We start from the raw sequence: 8,337 nt of genomic DNA, 5'->3' as shown, positions 1-8,337 counted from the left end.
TGATATGTGGTTTTTTTGTTGAATCGACACTTTTATTATTGGAAAATAACGTTTAAAAATTGTTTGGTTATTCCTTCATGCCGTCGAGCCACATAGGCCACTGAAATAACTATATTTGGCTCGAGAGCATCGGTTCCCGGGCAGAATGTGGAATACCTACGTTTACACCTAGTGCATTTTCGTTTTAAAACGCATAACTTTTGCTACGGTTACGCCTGCCGTCCACACACACACACACACACACACACACACACACACACACACACACACACACACACACACTACTCTGGAGTTTTAGACCCTCATCCGAAGAAAGACACACGCAACTTGACGCAACCAATAGCAACGCGTTGTGGCAACGACACCGACCTCAGATTGACAGAAACGTAAAAATAAACGTGAATTTAGGCTTCTTTAGTTTTGTACACATTGTCATGTTAATTATAATCAAATGCATTTTGTTTTATTGACCAGGGGATCGAGTCTTTTTTTGTATCATCTGGACTTAAGTAAAACATATCCAAAATAATTTTTGAAATATTTGATATATTTTGGATTTTATGAGTTGAGACTCCCAGTTCACATTGCCTGATTAGGGTAAGGACCAATTCATTGATATGTTAACTGTTACTGGCCTATCTGATCTAATGTTGACAAATTATATATCATTCGAAAGCTTACGAACTCATCTAACCAAGCTGTGTTCCAAATTTGAAGTTGATATCACAAAACTTGAAGTTCCCGTGAGATTTTGTTTAGGCGTAATTCCAGAAATAGCCACCAGGTGACATACATTCCATTGAATTTAATTGTATGCATTCTGCCATAACAAATTAATAAATTTCTGCCCAAATATCACTTCTGTCACAAAATATCGAACCTTGAGACTCAGACCTTTCTGACAATATTTTGTCAAGATTAGAAAAGGTTTTGATCATAAATTATGAAACATGATTACGCCCAAAAGGGGAGGGGCCCGATAAAAGAATTTAGAGTACCTTCTATGGTAAAGCAAAGTATGGTAAAGTTTCAAAACGGTTTTCACAGGATGAATTCTGAGTTTGTAAGCTTTCAAATGATACCTAATTTATGATAACTACTAAAAATGATCAAAAGTGTGTGCGTCGACTTTTTTGTGACAAACGCCAGAACTCCTGTTATGATGTAGATTTTTTGAGGTGCACTCTTGTCATAAATGTATCTATTACTATTCCTACATAATTTGTAACAAAAAACAGTGCTAAAATATCTATTTAGGAGTCTTAGACCTTTCCAACGATATATAGTTTGTCATGATTAGATTAGGATTTAATTGTAATATAGTGAATTAAAAACTCAAAATACAAAGATGGTCAAAATTAATCTCTTTTTTTATACCCTAAAAAGGCAACGTGACTCAGGAGTCGCATATATTTCAAAACGTCCTAAATAACAACATGAACAACATATTCAATTTTTGAATTTTTTTTTATTTTTATTAATATATATTTACTTTCCTCAAAATCTGAATGTCCTGCATCACTGGTAGCCATGTTGGATTTAGGTCAGGCTGACTAATTTATCACAAAAAACTTGAAGCAAATCATGTGACCAGCATACTCAAGACAGACCAGGCTGTGATAAATGATAAAAAGGATTTGATGAAAAAAATTGTTCTTATGTCCCAAAAAAGACAATAAAAAACTTTGTGACACTCAGGTCACGCTGCCTGTTTTAGGGTTAAGTAGGCAATAATTATCTATATAAAGTGTCTAAATATTTGTATTTAAGACATTTTATATATATATATATATATATATATATATATATATATATATATATATTTGTTGATAATTATAGCCTACTTAATTATACAATTATATAACAATAGATTGACAAATAAAAACTAAGACAAATAATTTGTGTATATTTGCTGATAATTAAAGTCTAGATAAAGTCTTGATACGCGTTATAATCACGTCGATCACCAACACAACTTGTCAATAGTCAAGGTAGTTTCCGAAGTTCTTAAAAAAATATTTCACTGTATAATTACTTACTTTAGTATATTTAAAAATAAAAGTATAATAACAACACTTTTAATACAGAAAATGTTTAATACAACACAAGTTAACTTCATTGTTATATTAATTTTTAATATAATAATATTTAATACCTTTTCTTCCTCTGATGGACTGCCACTATATCGCTTATTGTAAAGAATAATAATAAATAAATAGATTGATACATTTAATGAATGTTATAAAACTAAGGCAACCAGCTTCCGGAGCTCCTGGGTGTACTTAAGTCATCTCTTCTCTTCCCTCTCTCTTTCTCTCACAGTTTTTCACAGATAGTTCACTGTTGCACACGAACAGCCATTCGGTTATACACTTTTTTTGAACATCATGTCTTACAGCCATCAAAGATGCTTATCCATCAAACTGAGCATGTCCACCATGCCCTCCTGTTTCAGAGAAACAGAACCCTTAAGCCCCTTAGATGAGCATGAGCTCGTCACAGCCCTCCGCACAGGGAGCTGGTGGGCAATAATGGAGGTAGAGGATCGTTTACGCTCATCATTTGAGAAGAACGAGTGTGAGTTCACTTCAGGCCAGTGGGAAATAGTGGAGGCCCCACAAGGAGCCCCAACTCCTGCTAGGTACCAGCAGGGAGAGCCTGTGCCTGCCCAGTCCCCTGCGGGAGCACCCATGCCAGACGGGTCCCCACAGGGAATACCTGTACCTAAAGCATTACTGACCACTGTGTCCTCTGAGGAAGCACCTGTGCCTGCCAGGTCCCCATTCAGGAGAAAAGTGAGGATCCCAAATAACGTGTGTCCCCTAAGGAAGTACCTGTGCCCAACTCATCCCAAGAGGATGCACTCGTGCCCACAGCCTCCCCAGAGGAAACACCAGTGCCCACCACATCCTCTGAGGAAGCACCTGTATGCGCCTCGTCCCAAGAGGAAGCACTCATGCATGCAGGATCCCCTGAGGAAGCACCAGTGCCCGCTGCCTTTCCACAGGGAGCTCCTGTACCTGCCAGGCCCTCATTCAAGAGAAAAGTGAGGATCCCTAATAATATGAGATTGCATCTGAAAAGGGATGTCATCTTGACACCTTTGCCCTTAAGGCCCCCCATGGGACCACCTACGTTTGCCAGGAAATCAAAAGGAGCACCAGTGCCCAGCACGTCTCCAGAGGAAGCACCTGTACCTGCCTCATCCTCAGAGGAAGCACCCGTGCCCACTGTGTCCCCTGAGGAAGTACCTGTGCCCAACTCATCCTCAGAGGAAGCATCAGTGCCCACTGTGTCCCCTAAGGAAGTACCTGTGCCCAACTCATCCTCAGAGGAAGCACCCGTGCCCACTGTGTCCCCTAAGGAAGTACCTGTGCCCAACTCATCCTCAGAGGAAGCACCCGTGCCCACTGTGTCCCCTAAGGAAGTACCTGTGCCCAACTCATCCTCAGAGGAAGCACCCGTGCCCACAGCCTCCCAGGAAGCACATTTAATTCACTAGTAGCTGACTTTAAACACACTGAAGAAGAAGAGAAGGCTGAGTTCAGAAGTGTAAGACTGAAAATACTGGTTGAGGCCTGATTTATGGGACAAAAGGGCCCTGCTGGCTGATTAACATTGGACCTCCCCCAATACAGCCTTTCTTCCTCTCAGAAACTAGGAGCTCACACAAGAACATGGTTTAATGTGAATATTCAACATTGACTGTTATGTTTTTGGTGTCATTTGAAATGTCTCAAAGTGAGTGGTACAGATATCTCATATCCAGATAGATAAAATAAAAGGAAATAAGGTTTATAGAAGTTCATAGGAAAATGGTTTAGAGATAATGCCAGATAAGGCAACCCCCCTTCTGTGGGATAGAAGCCATTTGAGGGTGGTCTCACCCCATCCCCCTTGTCACCTGGACAGAGGATAAAGGAAGGTGTTCTGGCTCTCTCTGTCTTTTCTTTTTGGCTGGACGTGGAATTGGATAGGTGGTTTCTCTCTCTCTCTCTCTCTCTCTCTCTCTCTCTCTCTCTCTCTCCCTCTTTCTTTCCCTTTCTCTCTCTCTATCTCAGGTACAAGCTGGGTAAGATTCTTTGGTGTAACCAATGTATAACCATGTTCTAGATATTTGAATTGATTGTGGAATTGATCTCTGATATCTGAAATATTAAATTGCTACAATGTGATTATTCCAACTGGGTTTGACATTGTTTATTTAATGGTTAAAAGGAATAGTCAAACATTCGCTCACTTTTAGTGAGGCACAGATATTATTAAAACCTTTCATTTATGGAGTCAGATGAATTAACGAGTGAGTACATGATTAATGTATTGCAAATTTAACCAACAAATACTTTGCATGAGTGAGGACAGAACACGTGACAACCTTCCCCGTGTATTGGCGAACCGGCAGATTGGGCCAATATAGCGGGCCTTACAAAATGGTGACCTCGACGTGATCTCAAAACAGATCAAAACAGTTTCACGAGAAATGTCCTTTTCAGCAAGTATTTGGGATTTTAAAATCAACAAGAGGTTTGAACATCTTCTCTTTCTTCCGCCGCGATGGTAAGTAAACTTTTTCTGCCCTTTATAGAAGTGTTGAAGAAATGTTTGCATTGTTTACGGGTCGGAATTAAAGCCCTTTGTTTAGAACGTGATGCGGCAGCCAGATGAAGAATGAAAACCCTTGTGCATTAGATTTTAAAGATCTCCTTATTTTGCCTAAGCAACAGGAAACGAAACAAGTGAGAATAACATCCAAATAATTAATAACTCGATGAAGAGCTAAAAAAGTAAAGACTAAAAGTTTTAAAATCAGGCGCATGTTTTCCGGCCATTATTGAAACCAGCAACACGTGAAAAGAATGAGCAAACTAACAGAAAACAGAGAAAGAAAAATTTAAGTTTGTAAACGATCGGAAAACACGTGATCTTATAAATAAAAAGGCAGATCGATGCATTGTTTATGAAAAGAACATTTTGGGAAAACAGGATGATATTATGTACAGGCTAAGACTCAAATATTAAGGCTATTGCTAAATGCTATTGGCATGCTGTTTTCAATCAAAACGCTCAAGGCTATGCTAAATGCTAAAGCCATGCTGCGTCCAAGACTAATGCTAAATGCTAAATGCTGGCTGACTGGTAGGCCCAAAAGCCACATTGAAAACATTAATATCCTATACTAAACCTAAACTAATCTTGACAGACTCTATTTTAAACAAAAAGACAAGTCGATGCATTTGTTTAAAAGCAAGTTTGAGAAAAACAGGATGATGTGATACATATTCATGTTTGCAATGATTCTGTTTGGATTTTCAAATTTGAAGTTGTGCTTAACACATTGTGCACATAGAACACAATTTGGTTGTTTGTGCTACAACATGCACATAGGCTAATTTAAAGTTTATTGTTTAAACAGGATTGCTTTACTGTAAGTGTAGTTGAAACACTTAGGCAAAGGTGATATAGATGTTGTATTCTATTGTTTTGTTGTGGGTGTATTTGGAACACTTAGGTAAAAGGGTTGTAGATGAAGGGATTCTAGGCCATGTGTCCTGTGTTAACTGAAGTGAACGCGTGTGTCTGTGCTGAATTTGATGGCTATAATGTGATTCACAATGAATTTGAAAATCAGAAACAGCGAACGCATCTCATTAATCCTGAAACAAAAAACCTTTTCATATTTGAGGCTTCAGAGAACGAAATATTGTTATGTTTGAATGTATTCTGAATTACTCTGAGATTTGTTTTTTCCAAAATAGATTTACGGATTCGTATATTCCACAAGATTGCGTCAGAGATTAACGACGGTTAATAACTGATATCAGGAAGTGTGCGGGCTGCTTGGATGAGAGGATGGGTTAGTCCGACTAGGATCAGCTTTACGCTGGTTGATTAACCTAGCTTGGACGCTTCCAATGACTTCTGTTCTAATTTAATAGTTTTGGAAAACGGTTGAATTGAGTTCCTGAAGGGCATCCAAGAGGGCTACTGAATATATCTTTGATTGTTGCGCGTTGGGATTACGGCAACGTCCTAGATATTTAGCCATTGCCTCAGCTTCTGATCTTCGGGACTGACCACTTGTGTCGTGCATCCTTAGGAGAAGGACTGCAAAGCGATATAGTTTCCTTATCTATAAACGGAAAAATATAAAGTAAGAGTAATTAGAAGAATCAAACGTTATAATGGCCATTTAAAAAGACTAAATGAGAGGAAAAGGTATTTGAAACCTAGCAAAGGGAAAAAGAAAAACAGCGAATGTACATCTTATCAGCCCTGAGCCAAAAGGCCTTTTAATATTCAAATGTATTGACATGAGAACAAGTAGAGATTTGACCATGCGTTAAGTTGGTCCAGAGACCGAAAACAATATAATTTGACTTGTATTGTTAAAGAATATAATTATATTATAACTTGAATTATAATAAACATTATATTACACTCGCCGAGCAGGACAATAATTGGAGAAGTGTGACTTTCGTCATTAAAATTGAATTTCTGAAACAGAATTTCATTTGTGTGCTACCCAGTGCCAAAAAGGGGCGGAGTATGCCTTTATTTTTCACCGTTAGAAAACACGGCTAGGAGTGTGGCACAGGTAATAGCACGCTAAATAATCCTTGACTGGGGTGCACCAACTGAATTGAATCTGATAAGATAAGTACATTTACGAGGAGGGTGTGAAATGCTAAACAGCAGACAGAAGTACCACAGTTTTTTGCAGGTCAAAAAATATCTGCACAAATTAAAATGTGTGAATGGATTGCACATGCAGCAGACTGAAGGCTGAACTGAAAAAGCAGCTTCAGGTGTCACAACACACTGAGACAACAGCAACAATTCAGACGTGGTCAATGAAACTCGGTTTCATGTGACATCTGGAATTAAAATTGCTAACAAGTAAAAGAATTCTACACGTCTGAATTTAATGCTTTTGAAATATTGGAATTATCTGTGGTTCGCTCTCCTCTGTTTTCTGTCTCAGGCTTAGGCTACTTCTGCAAAATGGTGGAGCCCACCTGGAGCAAATCCAGGACAGCGGAATTGTTCGAACATAACCTGAGACTCGGGAGATGGGTGAAAAGACATTATAAAAGGCCTTTTCACACGTCACACTATCACACTACTGCATAAATATGGCCTCCCAGTTTAGAACTGGATCGAAATTTGCAACACAATTGTTATAGATTAGATTCCACCCATCTCCTAGACATGAACACTGAACACACCCCTCCATCACTATACCCTCACAGCAACATCACCTGGGTTAGATGGTCTATCCAGGCTGAACACTACACATCAGACGAAGATGTGTCATCTTCACACTAACAGATCCAGATAGCTTCACACACACAGGGTGGAGCTGATCTCATGATCATGGTCTAACAGAGACACAGAGAATAGCATACGCTATTCACAACAAACTGCTAACTAATGTAACACACATGAACAACTGAATGGCTACAGTCACAAATCAAGACAAATTCTAAGGCAGACCTGCCATTAAATTTCAAACTCAATGATTGTTGGTGGGAGTTGGAAGATCAGAGGGCCCCTGATTTCTCAACTTAGCACTAATAACAGAAACATAAGTAAAATGGATAAATCTGAAGTGAGACCAATTCAATCAAGTACAAAAATTTACAATTCAACTCTGTCATCGACTGTGACTTAGCCAGATCAATACACACACTCTCAAACACACTCTCTCACAGACATACACACCAACACACACACCCAAACACACACACACACACACACACACACACACACACACACACACACACACACACACACACACACACTCACAGACAAAAACACACTCTGACATTCTAAAAAAAAAATTCTCACACAAACACACAAAACCATTGATTGGTTTACACCGACCTCTTGCTGCATTTCTGAAACCTATTTTGATTTTAATTTTTTGAAACTTATTTTGATTTCTGCATTTTTTCCTTTGAGTAATTCAGAAAAACATTTCTGAAACTTATTTTGATTTTAATTTCTGAAACTTATTTTTATTTCCTTTGAGTAATTCAGAAAAACATTTCTGAAACTTATCTGCATATTTGTATATTGTCCATTTTACTTGCAACAATGTATTTGGACATCAATTCAATTGAATCTCTATGTTTGGTTACACCAAAATAGCACTGGTTGTTTTGTAAGAATGCCATTTATTTAAATGTTTCTAGAAACAGGGGAAGAGCTTGTAAGATCTTCCTTTGTCCTTCCTTGACCCTCTATAGGAGTACTATTGGCGTGGTAATTTAAAAATCAGGTAATTAATGAGACCAAACGTACCACTCACAATTGCTGACATGAACATGGTATTTT

Source organism: Leuciscus leuciscus, assembly GCF_965113295.1.
Source record: "Leuciscus leuciscus genome assembly, chromosome: 22".
Lineage (NCBI taxonomy): Eukaryota > Metazoa > Chordata > Actinopteri > Cypriniformes > Leuciscidae > Leuciscus > Leuciscus leuciscus.
This window is presented reverse-complemented; position numbering follows the sequence as displayed.